The sequence below is a fragment of the Scyliorhinus canicula genome, chromosome 7 (genome assembly GCF_902713615.1).
Source record: "Scyliorhinus canicula chromosome 7, sScyCan1.1, whole genome shotgun sequence".
In the NCBI taxonomy this organism is placed as follows: Eukaryota; Metazoa; Chordata; class Chondrichthyes; order Carcharhiniformes; family Scyliorhinidae; genus Scyliorhinus; species Scyliorhinus canicula.
In genome coordinates this window covers 143,318,761-143,345,532 of record NC_052152.1, presented here as the reverse complement: position 1 = coordinate 143,345,532, position 26,772 = coordinate 143,318,761, and the positions used below count along the sequence as shown (strand labels likewise).

General features: G+C 49.8%; 1 protein-coding gene across 2 annotated transcripts in view; it reads right to left on the bottom strand.

The window, feature by feature from the left end:
• Window positions 1-26,772, bottom strand: part of LOC119969427 (ankyrin repeat domain-containing protein SOWAHC) — a 184,710-nt gene that overhangs the window by 139,880 nt on the left and 18,058 nt on the right. The gene's annotated exons all lie outside the window — the stretch shown is intronic.

Genomic DNA, 26,772 nt, shown 5'->3' with positions numbered 1-26,772 from the left:
CAGGCCTGCTCACTGGTTAGACAACTGTTGGGGGGCCTGCATCTCTTTGAAGGGGTTGGCCCAACCAAATTAAATGCTTCTCAGACACTTTAGTGATTAGTGACAGGATCCCAACAGCAGAAATCCCATTCCTCACACTGCTTCAAACCCCCCCTCACACTGCTTCAAACCACCCCCCCCCCCCCAACCTCACACTGCTTCAAACACCCTCCCCCCCTCCATCTTCCCCGAGAGCGGCTGACCACTGCCAACAATGCTCCCACCAATGGCTTAGGATCAATGAGGGAAATAGGCCAAAGGTGAATGGGGGGGAAAGGAGAACAAGTGCTGCAGAGAGGGTGTCACTACAAGGGCTGGCTGGAGGAAAGGAGAGGGGTTTGGGTGGAAGAGTAGATGGATAGCTCTCAATGGGCACACCTCTTCCCAATGCCATGTCCCTCGATCAGGTGCAAAGTGCCTTTGAAAAAAGGACGCCACAGCTACTGTCCCAACCCGCACCCCCTCCCCGCCCCCATCCTGGAGGTCACAGCCAGATCAAATCTGGTTTGCTGAGTGGCCTTCAGGAGGCATGGAAAATCCATCAGAATTAGGGCGAATCCTTGAGAAACCACCAAATTCCAGTGTGTTCAAGGATAATGATCTTAAAGTGGCTTGTTAATGAGACTAATTAACCAGCAGGTGGGTCACCACATCAGCCCATTCCTACTGCTGATTTAATGGAGGTTAGGTTTCCCACTGGCTGGAATGTGCTGCAACGCATGGCCTCCCTCGCGATTACATGGGCCCATCCGCCAGCTAGCCCACTGTGGTGGAATCCATTAAATCCAGCCCTGGGTTTATGAGACCTATTAATATGCATATGATTCTCCACTAATTTACCAGTAGTGCCCATCTCAATTGTAGCTCAATATACCCACGAATACTACAGAAGAGCATAATCACTCACATCAGAATACAATTGAAAGTTTCCTTTTACCATTACAGCTATTCTAAACTCATAACGATCTATCGAGATATACCACAACAGGGCAAACTTGCAGCTGGCTACTCTATTTTTCTCCCTGGAAAGCTGTCGCTGAAGGAGGACAATGATTTACAGTTGCATACAGCAACTATCAGACCATTCAACTATGGGAGTGTATCCCGGTCAGATTGCTTTGCTGCCCTCAGCCAGAAATCACAGATAATAATAATCAGACCTGGTCTGTAATATTTAGTCCCTAACAGTGGATTCGACTTTAGGAATGCATTTAATTGCTTCCAGATTTCAAAAGTTTTAACTTATTAATTGGAGGACAAATGTTATTGTATCACCAGTACTCTGGTGACAACAATTGCGCCTTTAATTAAAATAAATTCCATGGAGGGTGTAATCAAGCAAAAATGGATGCTGAGACAAATGCAGGCATAGCTGGGAGGAAAGTGCTGATTTTTAAATGAGGACGTTAAAGGAGGGAGAAGTGAAAAGGTAGAAGGATTAAAGAGGAAATTCAAGAATCTGGAGACTGAGACGGGTGAGGCACATTGCAAATGGTTGAGTGAAGAGGGGATTTTGGGGATATATACGGAGTGAGAGGAAAGGATGGTTTGGGGGTTGGTGTTGTAGAGCTGGATAAAGTTGTAGAGAAAGGGTGGGGTGAGGTCACTAATGGACTTAAGCATGAAGGTCAAAAGTTATTTAGAGGCATTCAAGACGGTGTCAATGTAGATTAGTAATGATTTAATGATTTAGAGTGTGAGTAGGTGTAACAGGATATGGGTAGCAGAATTTGTGATGAGCTCAATCTTAATGAGGGTGGAAGACTGAAGGTCCATCTCAATAGTCCAGCCAACCCAGGAGCTTACAATGTCACGGATCGGGGTTCATGCAGTAGTTGGGCTGAGGGAAGGTCAGCAAGATAATGGGCGCAAGATTAGTTATTTTTGTGATGAAGTCTATGGAGCCAGGACCGGATTATGAACACTTTTAATATCAAATGTCACTTTTATTTGACGAATGATTAAACTTTTCCTGGAATTCAGTTGCATGATGGTTTACCCCTATTGTAGAGCAAAGTGTAGCTGAAACTTTTGTTGAAAATGTACAAGATTGTTTCCTGACTTAATAAAGTAATGCGGGATGATTATATATTAGTTCTAGATTTTAGTAGCGAGCCGGTCATTGTATCTACCTCCACTGCTGGGGTGGGGGTGAACCCTGTTCAGGACAGTGATCACAACATTAAATGACCTCAAAATAATAGGTACTAAGAATGTGTAGCTTAAATTTCAGAAGAACAGACTTCAAAAGAATGGCAAACTATTTTAAATCAAGTAGGTTTGCGAACCTTGCTAGGTGATGACGAGACCCATGTAGAATAGAAATGGAAAGTTTTCAAGCACACAAAAATGTAGAAAAAGTTTACGTTTCATCACATCAGAGGCTGACTAGCTATGTACAATGACAAAATAAACAATAAACATGTTTCTACAAGGAACCTAATTACATACGAGGAACAGCTGTAGAAAACAAAAGCTGATGTTAGACCAATGGGTGGGAAGGGGAAGATATTTGTGGAACCACGGTTAAAATTTTTTCAGTTGTGTGAAAAGTCAAAGAGCCTCCTGACGTCGGCGCGCAAAGTTTGTTTTTTATATGCAGAGAAATACTGGTAAATGAAAGATTTAAATCCTGAAAACTTCAAAAGCATTTCAAGACTAAGCATGCGAGTTTGAGGACAAACCTCTTGATTTTTTTCAACGGATGCAGCGAGATCTTAAATCATCAGCTAAAGTCATTAGCAGAAAGGTAACATTGAATGACAAAGTAAGTGAGATCCTGAGGGCCAAGCAGGCTCACCTGTTACATTAAAGGGAAGTGGAAATGGTGGTCATGACGTTCGGATAGCGTGGGTCATGAAGGTCAGCTGGTATGGGTCCCAAAGGATGGCTGGTTGGCAAAAATGGGTCCCGGGCAAAAAAGTTTGAAAAGCATTGCTGTAGACAGAAAGGAAGCTAATATAGTTCCCATCTTAAAAAAACGGTGGCGGACCTTGGTAGCAATAGGCCCATTAGTTTGACATCAGTAATAGGAAAGATACCAGTGAAAATCATTAGGGGTGTAATGCTCGATTACTTAGATAGGTGCGGGAAATATTAGGGACATCACATATGATTTTATTAAAAGGTTATGTTTTACACCCCCAATTGTATTTTCTGAAGAAATGATCAAGTTGGTGGATGAAAAAGCCAAGTCGACATTTTCTACTTTGACTACCAAAAAGCTTTTGAAAGGGTACTGCACAAATATTAGTTTTTAGATATTCTGTGACACTGAGAACTGGTTGGAAGGACATAGGCACAATTTCTATAAAATCTCATTTTAGCCGCCTTCTCTCCAAGGAGAACAGTCCCAACCTCTCCAATCTACTGTATAACTGAAGTTTCTCATCCCTGAAACTATTCTTCCAAACCTCTTTAGCCTTCTCTCCAATGCATTCACATCCATATTCCAGCTGAGATCAAACTAGTATCTTGTACAAGTTCAGCATAGCCCCTTGCTCTTGTACTCCATGTCCCTATTAATAAAGCCCAGAAACCATTGATTTATTAATCACTTGCTCCACCTGTCCTGTCACCTTCAATGATCTTTACACACATACACCCAGGTCCCGCTGCTCCTGCACCTCTAAGAATTTTTTTTTTTTTTAAATAAATCGTCCTAATTCTAGTTGAATTATTATTCAAACTTAGGTATTTCAATACATGATGTTTTTGAAAATAAATTTGAGTATCGAATTCAATTTTTCCAATTAAGGGGCAATTTAGCGTGGCCAATCCACCTATCCTACACACTTTTAGGTTGTGGGGGTGAAACCTACGCAAACACAGGAGGAGTGTGGAAACTCCACACAGACAGTGACCCAGGGCCGGGATCGAACCTGGGACTCGGCGCCCTGAGGCAGCAGTGCTAACGACTGCGCCACCATATTGTCCCTTTGAGAATTTTACCTCCTATTTTACAATGTCTTTCCATGTTCTTGCTACCAAAATGCAAAACTTCCTCCACCTGAAAAATATCCATTGACCGTTATTCTTTGCTTTCTATTGTTCAGCCAATTTTGAATCCACATTGCTGTTCCTTTTATCCATGAGCTATAACTTTTTTCAAGTCTGTTGTGTGGTATTGTATCAACTGCCTTTTAAAGTCCATGAACATCACATCAACAGCATTACACTCATCCACACTGTTGCCTCGTCAAATACTCCAGCACGTTAATTAAACATGATTTCTCCTTTAGAAATGCATGCTTGCTCTTCCTAACCTTCCCATATTTTCCATGTGACTACTAATTCTATCCAGAAGCTTCCCCACTGCTGATGTTAAACTGATGGCCTCTAATTGACGGGGCTATTATTTCACCCTTTTTGAACAAGGGTGTAACATTTGCAATTCCCCATTCCTCAGACACCTCCAGTGTTGAGAGAACCCTGGAAGATTATGGCCATAATCTGTAAATTTGCAGATTGTGATGATCTTTTATCTGAAAGCAGACAAAAGACATCTGCAGCAGAGGGAAGAGTATTTACAAGAGGTGGTATGTGTACAATACTGAAAGCAGAAGACAGGGTGCTGTTTCAGTTTTTCCAGAGCTGACCAAACCATTTAATGAGATTTATTAAAGGAATCAGATAAAGGAGTCTCTGGGGAATCTGGAATATTTTGTCATCAAGTCTGTTGTGAACCTAACTAAGGAGGTTCTATAGGTATGTGCCATACGGATGTCGAGAGTAGATTCTAGGGCATGAATGCAGCGCAAATGCTGCTTTCCACTTAGCAGCCCAAATCTAAATTAGAGGCAAGGAAGTGGTTATTTTCCCAGTGAATAGTTCACCTCAGGAGCAGGCTGCCATTTTGTGGCGAATGCTGATTCACTAAATTTGTTCTAGCAAGAGCTGGATTTGTTTCTGGCTGGAATGACATAACCTTTTACTTTAACATCGGCAACTGCAGAGATTTCACAGCCAGAGACATGCAGGGTGGCAACAGGATCAAGTACAGGTACAACATGGTGAACAGACTTAGGTTGTGGTACGTGGCGTGAGAGAATCCTCAATGTGGTCAGGCCATAATGGAATCACAGATTTGGAGAGCGTTGAAACTGCAGCATGGTGACAGCTTAGATAAGCTTTGAAGACACAGTGTGAGGATAGTGTCCAAATAAAGAGCTGGTACGCAGATGGATCCCTTGTGGTGAAATTGCAGTGCAAAGCCTGGCAATTCAGCAAGTGGGTCAGTGCATCAAGAGAACCAGCACCAGGTTAGCTCAGTCAGAAAGAGTGACCAGAAAGACTGATCGACAGCAAGCAAGGGAGTCAAACAAAATAGTCATAAAATTTAGGCCAAAGGTTGCAATTGTAATGGGTTGAGGTTTGAAAAGATACATAAATGTGGCTACATCGACACATCCCAGTTACTTTGGAAGGAAGGAAGGTCAAAGGGACAATGTTCAAACATTCACAAAGTTCCCCAGTTTGAATTGGGATGCTGCTGGCCTACGATTGGAGTTCAAAATGTTGAGATATGCTTTCTTGATTCAGGTGCGTCTGAACCAGCCAACCAAGTGATAAAAATGTGCCAAGCATTTGGGACTGAAATTCTGCACAGTCTGAACAAGTCTGGATTAACAGTAGAAGAGCTGAAAGGTACCCTAAAGATGTGGGCTACATTAGAGGAGCAATTCAGAATCAGGTTAAACTTATGTATTTGACTACAGTTCACATCATTTGAACAACAGCCTTCAGAATCCCATAGGCCACATTGTCAGCAGATGCAGAGAAGAGTACGTACTGTGATTTTTCAGGAGGCAGAGAGCTAACAGGCAGAATTGTAGAGTTGATGATCACATGGAAGCATTACAGAAAGATCTGCCAGACAAACCCAAAATGCTTAGATCAAAGAAGTACTCAAGGATCGACTACCCCAATTGCTAATGCACTTACTGGAACATCCAAACCTAATGAAACATGGAAAACGTGACCTTCTGCATGCACCAAGCAAATGCCCAGCTTTCCATCAATTCCACAAGGCATGTGGCTGAAAAGGCCATTGGCAGCAGCAGTGCACTAGAGCAAAGGCTGATGCAGCTACAAAAAGACCGTTCACAACAGGTACCTTCAAGCAAGAAGAATGACCATCCGGTATCCCATCAGCATTTTCTGGTTTGTCAATGACATGCACGATGAGACGAAGTGCAGTGAATACCTGTTTCACACCAATCTTGCAGAAAACAAGGCAAGTGCAACTTCCAACCTTGCAAATTCTAAACAACATGTATCCATATACATGGAAGGCCATCCCAAACCTACTACCTGCTACCGTGCTGCGGGTGCCGGAGAAACAATTACAGTGAGCAATACTCAAATGGCTTTGGTGTTGGTGTTGTCACTTGCTTCTCCTGGACAGATCTCGCTGCCGTCTCGCGCTCACCTCCGCTTCTGCCGTTCCTCCCGTCTTTCGTCTTTATTCTCCTCGTTCCCTGCTCCTGGAGATGCCATGTTCGTTATTGTATTCCGTGCCTTCCTGCCGGCTCTTATTTCCCTGCCTCCCCCCCACCTCCCTGGTTCTCCTCTCTTGTTTCCCGTCTCTTCCCTCTTCTCCCCCCCCCCCCCCCCCCCATCCTCCTGTGATTCGCCTTTCTTTCCTCTTCGGTTTAGCTGTCCCCACGCCCCACCCTCCCCTCCCGGTCTATCTCTCCCTCTCATGCTTTGGCGACTTTCCCCTGATTCTTGGCTACCTGGCTATTTTTCCGCTTGTTCGTTGGCCACAATCAGGTCCCGGAACAATTGCGTGAATGGCTCCCACGTTCTGTGGAAGCCGTCGTCTGACCCTCGGAAGGCGAATTTGATTTTCTCCATTTGGAGAGATTCCGAGAGGTCGGACAGCCAGTCTGCAGCTTTGGGTGGTGCTGCTGACCGCCAGCCGAACAGGATTCTACGGTGGGCGATCAGGGAGGCAAAGTCCAGGACATCCGCCCTCCCCCCCAGGAATAGATCTGGCTGGTCCGAAACCCCGAAGACCACCACTTTCGGGCATGGCTCCACCCTCATCCCCACCACTTTGGACATTGCCTCAAAGAAGGCTGTCCAGTACCCTGCAAGTCTGGGGCAAGACCAGAACATGTGGACGTGGTTGGTTGGGCCTCCTTGGCACGGTTCACATCTATCCTCCACCTCCGGGAAGAACCTACTCATACGGGTTCTTGTTAAGTGGGCTCTATGTACCACTTTTAGCTGTGTCAGGCTGAGCCTTGCGCATGTGGAGGTGGAGTTGACCCGATGCAGTGCTTCGCTCCCGAGTCCCCACCCTATCTCAATCCCCAGGTCCTCCTCCCATTTCTTTCTTGTTGCGTCCAGTACGGTGTCGGCCCATTCTATCAGTCGGTCATACATGGCACTACAGTTTCCTTTATCTAGCATGCTTGTGTCCAGTTGTTCTTCCAGTAGTGACTGTTGTGGGTATGCCCTTGTCTCCTTTCGTAGGAAGTTTTTGAGCTGTAGATACCTTAGCTCGTTCCCCCTGGCTAGCTGGAATTTCTCTGTCAGTTCGTCCAGTGTTGCGATCCTGCCGTCCGTGTATAGGTCCTTGACTGTGTCCCTTCGTCCTGTCCCCACTTTTTAAAGGTGGCGTCAGTCAGCGTTGGTGTGAACCTATGGTTGTTGCAGATGGGAGCTTTGTCTGACATTTTGGTCAGGCCAAATTGCTGCCGTAGTTGGTTCTAGGATTGGAGGGTGGCTATCACCACCGGGCTGCTGGAGTGTTTTTTGGGTGGGGACGGGAGTGCTGCCGTGGCGAGGGCCCGGAGGGAGGTCCCCGTGCAGGAGGCCTCTTCTGCGCGCACCCACTCGGCTTCTGGTTCCTTGATCCATCCCCTTATTCGCTCGGCCGTCGCCGCCCAGTGGTAGAATTCTAGGTTTGGGAGGGCTAGCGCCCCCCCCCCCCCCCCCCGATTTTGTTTTTTGGTGGACCTTCTTTGCGATCCTAGCATTCTCCCGTCCCACCCACCCCCATACGAACGCCATGATTAGTTTGTCCAGCGCTTTGAAAAAGGCCTTGGGGATGTAGATCGGAATGGATCTAAGTAGGAAGAGGTACCTGGGCAGTACGTTCATTTTGATCGTCTGGACTCTCCCCGCGAGGGAGAGTGGGAGTATGTTCCATCTTTGCAGGTCCTTTTTTACTTCCTCTGTCAGACTGGTGAGGTTCCATTTGTAGCCGAGAAGATGCCAAACTCTTTCAGGAGCGCAATGATTCCGTCCATGCTGCTTTGTGGGTCCGAAATGTAGAGGAGCAGGTCATCTGCATAGAGTGAGACTCTGTGCTCTCTGCCGCCCCTTTGGATCCCCCTCCAGCTTTCTGCTGCTCTGAACGCGATTGCTAGTGGTTTGATCGCTAGAGCGAACAGCAGCGGGGACAGTGGGCATCCTTGTCTGGTGCCCCTGTGCAGCTGGAAGTATCGGGAGTTGGTATTGTTGGTCCGTACGCTCGCCATGGGAGCGTTGTATAGGAGCTTTACCCAGGAGGTGAATCCTGTTCCAAGCCCGAACCACTCCAGTACCTCTATGAGGTATTTTCATTCGACTCTGTTGAAGGCCTTTTCTGCGTCGAGGGAGACGATCACCTCTGGTGTTCTCTCCCCGGAGGGGGTCATTATCACGTTCAGCAGGCGCCTGATGTTCGAGGTAAGTTGTCTACCTTTGACAAAGCCCGTCTGGTCCTCTGCTACCACCTCAGGTACACAGTCTTCTACCGTTTTGGCTAGGATTTTGGCAAGTATTTTGGCATCCGCGTTCAACAGTGGGATGGGTCTGTATGACCCACATTCCGTTGGGTCTTTGTCTTTCTTAGGTATCAGCGAGATTGAGGCCTGTGCTAGTGTGGGTGGCAGTGTGCCCCTAGCTAGCGGGTCTGTGAACATCTCCCGCAGGTGCGGGGCCAGTGCTGTCGCAAATATTTTGTAGACGTCCGCCGGGAACCCGTCTGGTCCCAGCGCCTTCCCCGTCTGCATGGAGCTCATGCTGTCCATGATCTCTCCCAGTGCTAGTGGTGCTTCCAGGACCCGTTTTCTGCCCTCCTCCATGACTGGGATGTCTAGTCCATCAAGGAACCGTTTCATCCCAGACTCCTCCATTGGGGGCTCTGAGGTGTACAGCCCTTGGTAGAAAGGCCTTGAAGGTTTTGTTGATCTTTTCTGGTTCTGTTTCAAACGTGCCTCTGGTATCCCTGATTTGTGCAATTTCTCTGGTGGCTGCCTACTTTCTCAGCTGGTATGCCAACAGGAGGCTAGCTTTGTCTCCGTGTTCGTATGGGTCCCATGTGCCTGGCGGAGTTGGTGCACTGCGTTCCTGGTGGAGAGCAGGTCAAAGTTCCTTTGTAGCTCTTTCCTTTTCGCCAGAAGCTCTACGGTCGGGGCCTCGGAGTATTTACGGTCTACCTCCAGTATGGAGTCAACCAGCTGCTGCCTAGCCGCCCTTTCCTCCCTATCTCTTCGTGCTTTGAAAGCGATAATTGCCCCTCTAAGTACGGCCTTTAGTGCTATGGCCCGCGATATCCTTTCGTTGAAGGCCTTGTCAGCTAGTAGGGCAACGTCCAACCTCCATGTGGGGCGTTGGGCCCTGCCCGTCTCCAGCCTCACGTCCATGTAGTGTGGAGCGTGGTCGGATATCACAATTGCAGAGTATTCCACTTTGTCCCCGGAAGCACCGTTTTCCCCACCACAAAGAAGTCAATTCTGGTGTATACGTTTTGCACTGGGGAGAAGGAGGAGAATTCTTTCTCCCCAGAGTGGGTGAACCTCCAGGGGTCCACTGCTCCCATCTGCTCCATAAAGTGCCTGATTTCCCTTGCCATGCTTGAGATTTTCCCCGTTTTGGGGTTTGATCTGTCTGTCTTTGGGTCCTGTACACAGTTGAAGTCTTCCCCCCCCCCATGATTAGTCGATGCGTCACTATGTCAGGGATTTCTGCCATGGTCTTCATGATGAAGCTCATGTTGTCCCAGTTGGGTGCGTACACGTTAACTAGTACTACCGGTGCCCCATCCAGGGCCCCACTGACCATGATGTACCGTCTTTGTTGCCCTAAACATAGCCCTCTTGCCGATCAGTATCGCCACCCCCCTGGCCCTTGTCCCATAGCAGGAATGGTAGGTTTGTCCCACCCAGCCCTTCTTTACCCGCAGTCGGTCCTGCTCTCTCAGATGTGTCTCTTGGAGGAAGACTATGTCGGTCCTCATATTTTTTAGGTGGGTGAGGACTCTGGATCTCCTCACTGGGCCGTTGAGTCCCCTTACGTTCCAGGTGACTATCCTGGTGGGGGGCTTCTGCCCCCCTCGTTCCTGTGGGATTAACCATACTTACCTGGTGGACGCACCCCTGCCCTCCTGGGTTTCCCTTTGTCCCGGGGGCACCCAACATGGCTGCCCACTGTGCGTCTGCCACACGGGTAGTCCCCTGCACTCTGGGGTCTCCCTTCACCCAGAGACCGTACTGGGTGGGTGCTTGCAGCGATTCCTTGTTTCGAGCCCTTGGTTGTGGCACTTTTTAGCTCGATTGCTATTCCTTTTCTAGCCTTGTTTGTCCCTTCTTCCCTGTATCCCCCCTCCCCGGTCTCTCCCTCCCAGTGCCCCCCCCCCCCCCCCCCCCCCCCCCCCCGTCTCTCCCTTTCCCCCCTCTCCCGTATCCCCCTCCTTTGTCCCTCTTTCCCCTGTTCCTATCCCCGTTTGCTCTCCCACCTCTGTTGAATGGTCCCCCGTCCCCCCCTCCCCCCTCCCTGGCACCTTCCCCCTGTTGGGGGTACGCTTCAGCCCTGCTTTGTTGCATGCCCCCGGCGCTAGCTTTCCTGCTCGTGCAGTGGACCCCCTCTCGGGAGTTACTGTTTCACTTCTCCCCTGCCCGGCCTCTGCGGTTTTCTGCCCGCTCTTCCCCTATCCTACCCTGCACTCCTCCCGCTTGCTCTCCCTTCTCCGCTACTCTCGTTCTCTCATGCTGGGCTTGGTCTCCCACCTGAAGCGGTCCCTCGGGCAGTGGTTTGTTCTTAGTTCAGGGTGCACTCGCCGTGGCGGGGGCAGGGGGGCCTGGCGTTGCCTCACCCCTCCTCTCTGTCGGCGTGTTGTTGCCCCTTACCAGGGGCCCCTCGTTTCTACCCTCGTTGCTGGTTTTCCAACCCGTGTTCCTCGACAAACTTGTTTGCTTCGGCGGGGGCTGTAAAGTAGTATTCTCTTTCTTGGTATGTGACCCAGAGTTTCACTGGGTACAGCATACCAAAACGCACATTGCTCTTGTGAAGAGCTGCTTTCGCTCTACTGAACTCGGCCCGTCTCCTGGCTAGGTCTGCCCCAATGTCCTCATGAATTCTAATGGAGTGGCCTTCCCATTTGCAGATTCTATTTTTCCTGGCCCAGCGCAGGCTTGTTTCCCTGTCTTGGTACCGGTGCAGTTTAGCTATAACTGCTCTCGGGTAGTCCCCTGCTTTGGGCGCAGCAACCATTGTGCTCTGTCCATTTCTGGTGGGTTGGGAAAGGTTTCCCATCCCACTAAGTTGCCCAGCATCTCGGCCATGTATGTCGTGGGGTTTCTACCCTCAATCCCCTCTGGTAGGCCCACTATCCTGACATTTTGCCTTCTCGAGCAGTTTTCCTGGTCGTCCACTCTGCCCTTCAGCTCCCCTGTGTTGTGCCCAGTCTCGCCACCTCCCTCTCCAGGGCCGTGATCCGGTCGCTCACGTCAGTCGCTGCTTTCTCCAGCTCCTTTATGGTCGCCTCTTGGGCTTCCAGTTTCTCCCCTTGGGCCTCCAGTTTCTCCTCTGCTCTGCCTAAGGCATGCTGCACCTCCGTCAGGGACTTGGCCATTGCTGCCTGCACTGCAGCCTCTATGTGTGCCCTTGCCTCTGCCTCGTTTACCTGCTGATGTTCCCTCAGCGCCTCGGCAAAGGCTGCCTTCCAGTTCCAGTTCCCCCCTGGCCCAAAGGGAAAATGCACCTGTCTGCCCAGCTCTTTTTGATGCGGCAATACGTCCGTTCTGCCGTTTCGTGCACTGTTTGGCTCATCTAAACTGGCTCGCCCATTGCCCTGTCTGCCTTTGGTGCCCTTTCCTCCTCTGCTTTGGCTCCCTTCTGGCATTTTTTCTTCCCTCCCCCCCCCCCCCCCCCCCCCCCCCCACCCCTTCCCTTTCTTCTTTTTTTTTCCTTTCCCCCTTTTTTTTGTTCCTTCCCTTTTGCTTTTCCCCTCCCTTCTCTCCTTTACCGCTTTTATAAAAATTATTTTCAGGAGAACTTGTTTTGGCTGAGAAAAAAAAGTGCAAAAAGAATTATTTTTTCCCTCGCGGCTCTTTAAAAGTTTTGTTTTTGCAGAAGTTCTTTTTTTCCTTGCTTTTCCCTCACTCACCTAGGGTCGAGAGAGAGAGAGAGGCGCTTCTGGTCGGGAGTCCCTTTGTTCCTGTCTCATGGTGGTCGCCGCCCGGGGGTGGGGGTCGGTCGGTCAGCCCCGCTTCTGTCCCCGCCGCTTGCTCCGGGCGCCGCTTATCCTGCCCTGAGCTCTGCTGCCGTGCGTGGTGGGGGGGGGGGGGGGTCGCTCCGCTTCCGAGGGCCCTGCTCCTGATTTTGCGGGACTTAAAAAAATAATTTTATGGGGACCCCCTGAAAAAGCCCCGACTTCGTGGACCCGCAGGAGCCTTTTTGCTGCGACCCCCATTGACATTGAGCTTGAAGATATTCTCCAAATTGATCAGGTACATTTTGTGCAACACAGATGCCAGTGGATACAAGAAGAAACAGCAAAATATTCAACACTACAAAAACTGGAAAAACCATTGTTCATGGCCTGATTCAACTCAGCATTTCCGCAAACACGCACGACCATTTTGGCCTTACTAGAATCAGCTAGGCATTTTCCAGGAGTCATTTTTAAAGGCAGGTTGGTCATCTGATATTTTTCAACAACTTCATCACTCAAACATGGGCATAGATGGTGGTGGACAATTAAACAACTCGTGGAGGAGAAGGAGGAGGATCCACAAATATCCCCATCCTCTATTATGGAGGAGCCCAACACATCAGTGCAAAAGGCAAAGCTGAAGCATTTGCAATAATCGTCAGCCAGAAGGGCCAAGTGGATGATCTATCTCTGTCTCCTCCTCACAGATGCCAGTCATCAGCCAATTCTTTTCACCACACGTGATATCAAGAAACGGCTGAAGGCACTGGATATTACAAAGGCAATGGGCCCTGACAATATTCCGGCAATAGTACTGAAGACTAGTGCTCCAGAACCTGCCACACCCCCAGCCAAGATGTTCCAGTAGTTACAACACTGGCATTTACCTCATGGAAATGCTTTACTGTCCTCTTAATGTGAAATGAAAAATTGCCCAGATATGTCCTGTATACAAGAAGGAAGACAAATCCACTCTGGCCAATTACCCTTGACATTCATTGGCATTACCATCATGGAATTCCCCACAATCAACATCCTGGGTGTTACCATTGACCACAAACTGAACTCGACTAGCCATATAAATACTGTGGCTACAAGAGCAGGTCAGAGACTAGGAATCCTGCGGCGGGTAACTCACCTCCTGACTTCCCAAACCTGTCCACCACCTACAAGGCACAAGGATTGTGATGGAATACTCCCCCATTGCCTGGTTGGGTGCAGTTCCAACAACAGTCAAGACACTTGACACCATCCAGGACAAAATAACCCACTTGATAGGCACCCCTTCCATAGTGTTCACTCCCTCCACCACTGATGCACAGTAGCAGCATTGAATGCCATCTACAAGATGCACTGCAGGAACTCACCAACGCTCCTTCAGCAGCACCTTCCAAATCCATGACCGCTGTCATCTAGAAGGCCAACAACATTAAATACATAGAAACACCACCACCTGGAAATACCCTTCCAAGTCACTCACCATCCTGACTTTGAAATATATTGCCGTTCCTTCACTGTCACTGGGTCGAAATCTCCCAAATAGCACAGTAGGTGTACCCTACACCAAGGCTCGGAACAAGGAATCGCTGCAAGCAACCACGCAGTACAGTCTCTGGGCGAAGGGAGACTCCAGAGTGCAGGATACTACTGCGTGGCGGACGCACAGTGGGCGGCCATGTCAGGTGCCCCCTGGACAAAGGGAAACCCCGAAATGCAGGGACTCGACCGCATGGAGAGAGCAGTGACAGCGGCCATCCTGGACAGCCCCCAAACAAAGGGAAACTCCGGAGGGCAGGGGCATGTCCACTAGGTAAGTATGGTTAATCCCACAGGAGCGGGGGGGACAGAAGCCCCCCATCAGGATAGTCACCTGGAATGCAAGGGAACTCAACGGCCCAGTGAAAAAAATCCAGAGTCCTCACCCACCTAAGCAACATGAAGGTAGACATAATCTTCCTTCAAGAGACACACCTAAGAGAGCAGGACCGATTGCGGGTATGAAAGGGTGGGTAGGACAAACCTACCATTCCTGCTATGGGACGAGGGCCAGGGGGGTGGCAATACTGATCAGCAAGACGCCGATGTTTCGGGCAACGAAGACGGTTACGGACCCAGGGAGACGGTACGTCATGGTCAGTGAGGCCCTGGATGCGGCACCGATAGTACTAGTTAAAGTGTACGCGTCCAAGGCCTTCAACGAAAAGATATCACAGACCATAGCAGAGTACACGGAGAACAACCAGAACGGTTTAATAATTTGATATCAAATTATCGCTTTCAAAGCTCAAAGAGATAGGGAGGAAAGGGCGGCTAGGCAGCAGCTGGTCGACCCCATACTGGAGGTAGACCGTAAATACTCCGAGGCCCTGACTGTAGAACTCCTGGCGGAGAGGAAAGAGCGACAAAGGAACTTTGATCTGCTCTCTACCAGGAAAGCAGTGCACCAACTCCGCCAGGCACTTGGGACCCTATACGAACACGGTGACAAAGCCAGCCACCTGTTGGCACACCAGCTGAGAAAGTAGGCAGCCACCAGAGAAATTGCACAAATCAGGATATCAGAGGCACATTAGAAACAGAACCAAAAAAGATCAACAAAACCTTCAAGGCCTTCTCCCAAGGGCTGTACACCTCACAGCCCCCAATGGGGACGTCTGGGATGAAACGGTTCCTTGATGGACTAGACATACAGGTCGTGGGAGAGGGCAGCAAACAGGGCCTGGAAGCACCACTAGCACTGGGGGAGATCATGGACAGCATTAGCTCCATGCAGGTGGGGAAGGCGCTGGGACCAGACGGGTTCCCAGCGGACTTCTCCAAAATATTTCCGACAGCACTGGCCCCGCACCTGCGGGAGATGTTCACAGAGGGCACACTGCCACCTATGCGAGCACAGGCCTCAATCTCGCTGATACCCAAGAAAGACAAAGACCCAACGGAATGTGGGTCATACAGACGCATCTCACTGCTGAATGCAGATGCCAAAATCCTAGCTAAAAGGCTAGAGGACCATGTACCAGAGGTGGTCGCAGAGGAGCAGACGGGTTTTTTCAAAGGTAGGCAGCTAACCTCGAACATCAGGCGCCTGCTAAAAGTGATAATGACCCCATTTGGGGAGAGAACACCAGAGGTGGTGATCGTCTGCCGAGACGCAGAAAAGGCCTTCGACAGGGTCGAATGGAAATACCTCAAAGGTACTGGAGCGGTTCGGGTTTGGATCAGGGTTCATCTCCTGGATACAACGCTCCCATGGCGAGCGTATGGACCAACAACACCAACTCCCGATACTTCCAGCTGCACAGGGGCACAGACAAGGATGCCCACTGTCCCTGCTGTTGTCCGCTCTAGTGATCAAACCATTAGCAATTGCTCTCAGAGCAGCAAAAAGCTGGAGGGGGATCCAAAGGGGCACAGAAAGCACAGAGTCTCACTCTATGTAGATGACCTGCTCCTCTACATTTCGGACCCACAAAGCAGCATGGACGGAATCATCGCGCTCCTGAAAGAGTTTGGCGCCTTCTCGGGCTACAATCTCAGCATGAGCAAAGGAGAGATCTTCCCGGTACACTCACAAGGAGGGGGGCCAGCACTAACAGGACTGCTGTTTAAACAAGCCCAACACAAATTCCGCTACCTGGGGATCCAAATAACCCATGACTGGAAAAAGATCCACAAATGGAACCTCACCAGTCTGACAGAGGAAGTTAAAAAGGACCTGCAAAGATGGAACACACTCCCACTCTCCCTCGCGAGGGGAGTCCAGGTGATCAAAATGAACGTGCTGCCCAGGTACCTCTTCCTACTTAGATCCATCCCGATCTACATCCCCAAGGTCTTTTTCAAAGCACTAGTCAAACTAATCATGGCGTTCGTATGGCCGGGGGGGGGGGGGGGAATGCTAGGATCCCAAATAAGGTCCTCCAAAAAACAAAATCCAGGGGGGGGGCTAGCCCTCCCAAACCTACAATTATACCACTGGGCGGCGACAACCGAGCGAATAAGGCATGGATCAAGGAGCCAGAAGCCAGCGCTGACTGACGCCACCTTTAAAAAGTGGGGACAGGACGGAGGGACACAGTCAAGGACCTATACACGGATGGCAGGATCGCAATAATGGACGAGTTGACAGAGAAATTCCAGCTGGTCAGGGGGAACGAGCTAAGTTACCTTCAACTCAAAAACTTCCTATGAAAGGAGACATGGGCATATCCACAACCACCACGATAGACATTACTGGACGCAAGCATCCTAGATAAAGTGAATTGTAGCAACATGTATGACCAACTGGTAGAAAGGGCAGACACTGAACTGGACGCAACAAGAAAGAAATGGGAGGAAAACCTGGGGACCAAAATAGGGTGCGGACTCTGGAACGAAGCACTGCATAGGGTCAACTCCACCTCCACATGTGCAGGGCTCAGCCTGATGCAACTAAATGTGGTACATAGAGCCCACTTAACAAGAACTCCTTTGAGAAGGTTCTTCCCAGAGGTGGAGGATAGATGTGAACAGTGCCAAGGAGGCCTGGCCAACCACGCCCACATGTTCTGGTCTTGCCCCAGACTTGCGGGGTACTGGACAGCCTTCTTTGAGGCAATGTCCAAAGTGGGGGGGGGGATGTGGGCAGAGCCATGCCCAAAAGTGGCGGTCTTCAGGATATCAGACCAGCCAGATCTATTCCTGGGGAGGAGGACGAACACCCTTGCCTTTGCCTCCCTGATCGCACGCCGTAGAATCCTGTTCGGTTGGCGTTCAGCAACACCGCCCAAAGCTGCAGACGGCTGTCTGGCCTCTCAGGATCTCTCCAAATGGAGAAAATCAAATTCGCCATCCGAGGGTCAGACGACGACTTCCACAGAATGTGGGAGCCATTCACTCTATTGTTCTGGGACCAGTGGCCAACGAACAAGCAGAAGAATAACCAGGTAGCCAAGTATCAGAGGAAAGTAACCAAGGCGGGGTAGGGATGGATAGATCCGGGGGGGGGGGGGGGGGGGGGGGGGGAGAGTAGCAGCAGGTAAACCTAATAGAAAAGAAAGGCGAACCACAGGAGGGGGGGGCAGGGAAGAGGGAGGAGACATGGAACAATTGAGGGGAACCAGTGGGGGTGGGGGGTAGAGGTAAGGGAATGACAGCCGGAAGGAGGGCACGGGAAACGATAACTAACTTGGCATCTACAGGAGCAGAGAACAAGGAAAATCCGAACGAAACGGTTCGAACAGCTGAAGCGGATGTAATCGCAAGACGACAACGGCAGTGAAAACCGTCCGGGAGAAGCAAGCGACAACACCAACACCAGATCCATTCGTGTATTGCCCTCTGTAATTGTTTCCCCGGCGCCCAAATGTATATGTACCCCCCCCCCCCCACAAACAGATGCCTACTTGTGTGCTAAAAACAATATTGCCAATTGTACAGAGCTGCTGTAGTTGAGCTAGCACTTAATACCTTCTCAGTTATTTTATTCTAACTTTTTTTGTTTTTGTTGTTTGTTTTGTTTTTTGTGCGTATTCCCTTCTCTTCTATGTATGTATCTATTTTGTGTACAGAACAGTAAATATACTTTGTTCAGAAACCCAATAAAAAACATTTATTAAAAAAAGGTGTACCTACACCACATGGATTGCAGATGTTCAAGAAGGCAGCCCACCACCACCTTCTCAAGGGCAATTAGGGATCGGCAACAAATGCTGGCACAATCAACAAAGCCCATATCCCGTAAAGAATGAATTTTAAAAATAGATCAGATGAGAAGAGTCACAAGAGAGACAATATATTTGTCAGGTATGAACAATGACACTGAAGTTATCAGTGAGTGCAAGGTATGTTAAGAGCCTAGGTCAAGTCAGCACAAAGAACCATTGATTCCACATTATATTTCTACCCATCACTGGTGAAAAATTGCATCCGATGTCTTCATGTCCATGGCACTGACTTCATCATCAATTACTTTACCAAGTACCCCATTATTCATTTAGCACAACTGTTGTGCACACCCCAAATGCTTTTTTTGTTTATTTGGTGTTCAAAAAGAGATCATTCTGGATAACGGTCTGCAATTTCAGGATGTGAGAGAAATAGAATATCAAACCACATACTCATTTGCCTCGTTACCCTAGATCTTACATCCTATTCCCAAATGTAGACAGACCAAGCAAGATCTACACATTGTAATGTTACTATAACAGCAACACGTTTAAGTGCAACTATTCCATCACTGATAGAAATCATGTTAGTCAGATCAGTGCATCACAATGTACCTACTCTTACCCATTTTATCCTCCGAGAGACTTGACAGAGATTGAAAGAAAGGATAACCAACGTGCAGAGTTAGGACAAGAGGTTCTCATCCAGGATGCCAGAGAAGGTATGTTGCAATCAGCCGAGATGACAAGAATTTCTTCAGAAGCCATTACATATAAAGGTACAACAATGAGGCATAACAGAGGACAAATCTAATCCATTCTGATCGAGGATTAGATCCAAATGTAACCAGGAACAACATCCGAGACTGCCAATCCTACAGATTACTTGTGAGCAATTAAAGAAACCTCCAGAACAGGTTACCATTAAAGACTCGTAGATTGATCAGTTTATACTTATGCAAACAATACATGTTCATGTAGAATCATAGAATTTACAGTGCAGAAGAAGGCCAGTCGGCCCATCAAGTCTGCACCGCCCTTGGAAAGAGCACCCCACTTAAACCCACACCTCCACCCTCCCCCCGTAACCCAACCTAACCTTTTTTTTGGCCACTAAGGGCAATTTATCATGACCAATCCACCTAACCTGCAGGGGAAATGGCTGTCAGCGATTGCAGCATGACGTCATTAAAAGGAGGTTTGTCACGCGATCCAGTCTTACTTTCACTTTTGAACAGTGAGTACACTCACAGCTTTGTTGCGGTTGTCATTTTCAGGCTTTCTATCCATGTATATCTGTTCTCATGTGCCCAGTCTTTTTTTTAAAATAATTTTTATTGAAAGAATTTTTTACATGAAGATATTTACCCCAACTAACTATAAAATATTACTAAATATTCCCTCTTAACAAATATCCCCCCCCCGCCCGAACTCGCGCGCGCGTTGTCCCCCCCCTCCCCCAAAAACAAACAAAGCAACAATCAACATCAAACATGAACTGCGAGCAAATTTGCCCGCATTTCAACCGTAAATAACCCACCACAACCGTTGTTGCCACCCCCCCCCTCCCCTCCCCCCCGGGTTGCTGCTGCTGCGACCTCTGTACCCTATCTCTGAGCCAAAAAGTCGAGGAAAGGCTGCCACCGCCTGAAGAACCCTTGTACCGACCCTCTCAGGGCGAATTTGACCCTTTCCAACTGAATAAAGCTTGCCATGTCATTAATCCAAGTTTCCACACTTGGAGGCCTCGCGTCCTTCCACTGTATTAGTATCCTTCTTCGAGCAACTAGGGACGCAAAGGCCAGTACTCCGGCCTCTCTCGCCTCCTGCACCCCCGGCTCCACCCCAACCCCAAAGATCGCAAGTCCCCATCCTGGTTTGACCCTGGATCCCACCACCCTCGACACCGTCCTTGCCACCCCCTTCCAGAACTCCTCCAGTGCCGGACATGCCCAAAACATATGGACATGGTTCGCTGGACTTCCCGAACACCTGACACATCTGTCCTCACCCCCAAAGAACCGACTCATCCTTGTCCCCGTCATATGGGCTCTATGTAGCACCTTAAATTGAATGAGGCTAAGCCTCGCACACGAGGAGGAAGAATTAACCCTCTCCAGGGCATCAGCCCATGTCCCATCCTCTATCTGTTCTCCCAGCTCCCCCTCCCACTTGGCTTTCAGCTCCTCTACTGATGCCTCCTCCGCCTCCTGCATTACTTTGTAGATGTCCGATATCCTCCCCCCTCCGACCCAGACCCCCGAGAGCACCCTATCACTCGCCCCCCTACTGGGGAGCAAGGGAAACCCTTCCACCTGGCGTCTAGCAAATGTCTTCACCTGCAAATGTCTAAACATGTTTCCCGGGGGGAGCCCGAATTTCTCCTCCAGCTCTCTCAGGCTCGCAAACCTCCCATCTACAAACAGATCCTTCAGCTGCCTGATGCCCACCCTGTGCCAGCTCTGAAATCCCCCGTCCATGTTCCCCGGGATGAATCTATGGTTCCCTCTTAACGGTGCCTCCATCAGACCTCCCACTTCCCCCCTGTGTCGCCTCCACTGCCCCCAGATCTTGAGGGTGGCCGCCACCACCGGGCTCGTGGTGTACCTCGTGGGAGGGAGCGGCCATGGCGCCGTTACTAGGGCCCCCAGGCTTATGTTGCCACAGGACGCCCTCTCCATTCGTTTCCAAGCTGCCCCCTCCCCTTCCATCATCCACTTGCGCACCATCGATACATTTGCCGCCCAGTAATACCCCGAAAGATTGGGTAATGCCAGCCCTCCACTATCCCTACTCCGCTCCAAGAAGACCCTCCTCACCCTTGAGGTGCCGTGCGTCCACACGTAGCTCATGATGCTACTCGTCACCTTTTTGAAGAAGGCCCTAGGGAGGAAGATGGGCAAGCACTGAAATAAAAACAAAAACCTCGGGAGGACCGTCATTTTAACGGACTGCACTCTGCCCGCCAGCGACAGCGGCACCATGTCCCACCTTTTAAATTCCTCCTCCATCTGTTCCACCAGCCTGGAGAAGTTCAGCTTGTGGAGAGTCCCCCAGTTCCTTGCCACCTGCACCCCTAAATATCTAAAACTCTTTCCTGTTCTCTTAAACGGGAGTCTCCCCATTCCCTCTTCCTGGTCCCCTGGGTGTATCACAAATACCTCACTCTTGCCCAAGTTTAGCTTGTACCCCGAAAAGTCCCCAAATTCTGCTAGCAGTTCCATCACCTCCGGCATTCCCCCTTCTGGGTCTGCCACGTATAGCAGCAGGTCGTCCGCGTATAGCGATACCCGGTGCTCCTCCCCGCCCCTTGTCAGCCCTCTCCACCCCTCTGAGCCCCTCAGTGCCATCGCCAACGGTTCAATTGCCAGTGCAAAGAGCAGGGGGGACAAGGGGCACCCCTGTCTGGTCCCCCGGTGGAGCCCAAAATACTCCGATCTCCTACCATTCATCACTACACTTGCCGTCGGGGCCGAATAGAGCAGCTTCACCCATTTAATAAATCCCTCCCCAAATCCAAACCGTTCCAGCGTCTCCCACAGGTACTTCCACTCCACCCTATCAAATGCTTTCTCCGCGTCCAATGCCACCACTATCTCCGCCTCACCCTCCACTGCCGGCATCATGATGACGTTTAGCAGTCTCCGCACGTTCGTATTAAGCTGCCGCCCTTTCACAAAACCCGTCTGGTCCTCGTGTATCACCCCTGGCACACAATCCTCTATCCTGGTAGCCAGGATCTTTGCCAGCAACTTGGCGTCCACATTCAGGAGCGAGATAGGCCTATATGACCCACACTGCACGGGGTCCTTGTCCCGCTTCAAGATCAGAGAGATCAGTGCCTGCGACATTGTCGGGGGCAGAGCCCCCCCCCCTCCCATGCCTCGTTGAAGGCTCGTACCAGCACAGGGCCCACCAAATCCGCATATTTTTTGTAAAATTCCACCGGGAACCCGTCTGGCCCTGGCGCCTTCCCCGTCTGCATATGCCCAATCCCCTTGACTAGCTCCTCTAACCCTATCGGCGCCCCCAGCCCCTCTACCAGCTCCTCTTGGACCTTGGGGAACCTCAATTTGTTCAAGAAGCCCTCCATCCCCCCTCCCCTCGTCGGCGGCTCTGACCGATACAGCTCCTTATAGAAGTCTCTGAAGACCCCATTTACTTCTGGCCCCTTCTGCACTACGTTCCCACCCCTCTCCCTCACTCCCCCAATTTCTCTAGCCGCATCCCGCTTGCGGAGCTGATGCGCCAACATCCTACTCGCCTTCTCCCCATATTCATAAATCGCGCCCTGCGCCCTTCTCCACTGTGTCTCTGCCTTTCTGGTGGTCAACAGGTCGAACTTAGCCTGCAAACTGCGCCGTTCCCCCAACAGCCTCTCCTCTGGTGCCTCCGCATATCTCCTATCCACGTCCAAAAGCTCCCCCACCAGCCTCTCCCTCTCCTGTCTCTCCCTCCTTTCCCTATGTGCCCGTATGGTGATCAGCTCCCCCCGGATCACCGCCTTCAGGGCCTCCCAGACCATCCCCACCTGCACCTCCCCCGTGTCATTAGTGTCCAGATATCTTTCAATGCTCTTCCGGACCCTCTTACACACCTCCTCATCCGCCAGCAACCCCACATCCAGGCGCCACAGCGGACGCTGGTCTCGCGCCTCCCCCATTTCCAAATCTACCCAGTGTGGCGCATGGTCTGAGACCGCTATGGCCGAGTACTCCACTTCCCGTACTTTCGGGATCAGTCCCCTGCTCAATACAAAAAAGTCAATTCTAGAATAGACTCTGTGGACATGGGAGAAAAAGGAATACTCCCTCGCCCAAACCTCCAGGGATCTACCCCTCCCATCTGCTCCATAAACCCCTTTAACACTTCTGCCGCTGCCGGCCTCCTACTCGTCCTTGAACTCGATCTGTCCAGCACGGGGTCCAGCACTGTGTTGAAGTCCCCCCCATGATCAGGCCCCCTGCCTCCAGGTCCGGAATGAGGCCCAGTAGGCGCCTCATGAAGCCAGCGTCGTCCCAATTCGGGGCATACACATTAACCATCACCACTTTCTCCCCCTGTAGCCTACCCTTCACCATGACATATCTACCCTCTTTATCCGCCACCACCTCCGCCGCCACGAACGACACCCTCTTCCCTACCAGGATCGCCACCCCCCGGTTCTTTGCGTCCATTCCTGAGTGGAACACCTGTCCCACCCACCCCCTTCTCAGGCGGACCTGGTCCGCCACCTTCAAGTGGGTCTCTTGTAGCATTGCTACATCCGCCTTCAGTCCCTTCAAATGCGAGATTACTCTCGTTCTCTTGACCGGCCCATTCAGCCCCCTCACATTCCAAGTGATCAGCCGGGTCGAAGGGCAGCCCGCCCCTCTCCCCTGCCGACTAGCCATATCCTGTCACCTGCTCGCCCCGAGTCAGCCCTCCCCTTCTGACCCGCTCCCCATGGCGATGGCGCCCTCCCCCCACCCCTCCGGTCCTCAACTTCTCCTCCCTGGCCTTTTCAGCAGCAACCCGGTAGCCCCCTCCTTCCCCCTCCCCTCCCCCACCCCAGGACACTTCCTAGCCGCGATGCACCCTCCATAGTGTGTTGAGACTACGAGCTTTATTAAGACACGAGTAACAAGTGTGGAGAAGATGCTTTATTGTGAGTTCGTTCAGTTTCCAGAGCTCGACCTAGAACGACCTTCCAGTGCTAACTACCAGCTTTGCTTGCTGTGTGTGTCCTGCTTACCAGCCCGCCTGCTGTGAAGTGTGTCTTGTGTATATGTGTTGCTCCAAGTTCTGCCCTCAGTGATGTGTGTCCTCACTTCCTGTCCTGATCTATTTATATGGCTCTCCCGTGCTCCCTCTAGTGGTTGCTCAGTTGTGTTGCATCTGGTTAACTTGTGATCACCACATCCCCCTTTTTCTCTTAACATATTTTCTGTACATCGTTAAAGAAAATTGTACATCCTGTCCCGGTGTATTTGTAGCTCTCCCTCTGGTGTTTGCTCAGTTGTTTTGTATCTAGTAAATCTACGATCACCCCATCCCCCTTTTTCTCTTTACATATTTGCTGTACATCGTTAAAGAAAATTATAGAAACAGTTACTTATGATATGCGTATCTATACAGGTGATGGTGCTATTGCATACTGTACAAAGCCAATGTAGTTATATGTCCAATCTCAATAAAACATTTATGAGTCCAAACTTGATGAATTTGTTCAGAGCTTTTTTTTCTTTTTTTTTTGTTGTTGATGACGTGGTGATATTGATATTGCAAGTCCGCTGTGAATGTTGTTGGTGTTCCTTGTTATTTTAAGTACCCAATGCATCATCCCGAGGTGTTTGCATGGTCACCTCACTGATGTTGACTGGCATGGCCTTTTTTCTGTGCTTGTGGTGTTGATTTATTGTCTCATCCGCCTTGGATGCTGGTGTGCTTGCTCGTTCTGGAGCAGACGTGTGTTTATGCGATTCGTCGTCATCCCATGACATGTTTGTAGTCTTGTCATCGTTTTGCCATGCGCTGTGGCATTGTCCTTCATGTGCCGAGTAGTACCATTGTGTACAAGTCGTTGTTTCATTGCTGTTGTCTCTGTCGTTCCTGTTTTTGTTGTTTTCGTTGCCGTACTTGTTGCTGTTTTTGTCGTTTCTGTCTTTGGTGTTGGCACTGTCGTTGTTCCTGACTTTGTTGTTTTCGTTGCCGTTCGTGTTGCTGTTTTTGTCGTTTCTGTCTTTGGTGTTGTCGCTATCTTTGTTCCTGACTTTGTTGTTTGTCTTGTCGCGCTTCATGTTGCTTTTGTTCTTTCTGTTGTCGTTCTCGTTTCTGCTGTGCTTCTTGCTATTGTTGTTGGTCTTGTCGCGCTTCATGTTGCTTTTGTTCTTGCTGTGTTTCTTTTGACTTTTGTTTTTTTTGTTATACTCTATGAGTGTCCCAAGTGGATAATTTGAGTCATTGAGCATTTCGTCTCGAGAGTGGTGCGAATGATCTGATGTTGCATCGGTGCAGGTGACCTCAATCATTTGTGGAGAATTGGATTCCTCATCTTTGCTTTCTTGGTGCTCCTCTTCCGGAGTCAAATTCTTCTCGATTTCATTTGACGCGGTGTCTCTGGATTCTTGGCGCTCCTCTTCTGGAGTCAAAACCTCCATGATTACAATTGACGTGGTGTCTGTGGACTCTCGGCGCTCCTCTTCTGGAGTTAAAATCTTCATGATTTCTGTTGATGTTATCTCACTGGACTCCAGGTGCTCCTCTTCTGGAGTCAAAATCTGCATGGTTTCTTCTGGCTTGGTCTCTCTGGACTCCAGGTGCTCCTCGTCTGGAGTCAGAATCTGCATGGTTTCTTTTGGCTTGGTCTCTCTGGACTCCAGGTGCTCCTCTTCTGGAGTCAAAATCTGCATGTTTTCTTTCGGCATCGTCGCTCTGGACTGTTGGGTGGCCCGACTCTGTGCTTCTGTACAGACAAGCTGAGAACTGTCAGTCTCGCTGTGATCCTGTACGTCGAGTGCGATCACCTTGTTACTGTTCTCGCTCTGTGCGTCGGTACAGACAAGCTGAGAACTGTCAGTCTCGCTGTGATCCTGTACGTCGAGTGTGATCATCTTGTCACTGTCTTCGCATGTAGTGGGTAGAGGTGCATTGTCTTCTTCTTGTTCATGTGAGCTTGTTAGACTTTCATAGTCTGCTTGTTGTTGCTCAGATACTGCGGGTTTACCTGCATGGTCTTGTTCATGCATGGTGTTCGCCAGGGAGTGTTTGCTTGCATCCCTTTTGGAGTCTTTCATTACTCGCACTGTGGAGCCTGTCATCGCTCGCTCTGTGGAGTCTTCCTGTGCTCTCTGTGTGGCGTCGTCTTCGTCTTGGGTATTGCTGTCATCCAATGTATCGACGAGCTGCCATGGCCTCATGGTGTTGGATTCATCTACCATGAGTAGAGTCGTGTTGAGCTTTGCAACGGTGTCGCTGATGCTGTGATCAGCATGTCCAAATAACTCCTCCATGTCTAAGTAGTATTCTTTGATAGCCATTTCATCTTCGTTGGCTTCTTCTACCACGAGTTGATTCGTGTTGAACTTTGCGACCGTGTCGCTGATGCTGTGAGAAGCATATCCGACTGACTCAGCTGTGTCTGAGTAGTATTCTTCGAAAAACAAATCATCTTTTGTTGTTTCGGAATTCTTTTTGTTCTTTTCACTTTGGGTGGTGCAGACTGCTTTTTTCAGGGTGTTGTGCAAGTTGTTTTTAACTGTTGGTGTAAGTTCAGGCGTTTTTCTGTGTTCTGAGGCAAGAAAATTTGTGTTTACCACTTTAAGTGTCTTATTTTCAATTTTCGGGCATTTCCCTTTTAAGTGGGCGTGGCCGGGATGCTCAGACGTCATGCGCAGGAATGCATTGCGCATGCGTACATCGGCCGTCCTCCTTCACTGTGCGGTTTTGTTTCCATTGCGCATGCGCGGCGTGCGCATGCGCATTACGATCCGCGACCAAAACTTTTTTTGACTGCGCATGCGCGGCTTGCGCATGCGCATAACGATCCGCGACCAAAACTTTTTTTGGTGCGCATGCGCGGCTTGCGCATGCGCATAACGATCGGCATCGCGATATTTTTAAACTGCGCATGCGCGGCTTCCGGTTCCGGCGCATGCGCAGACGCCATTTGTAGTTCTT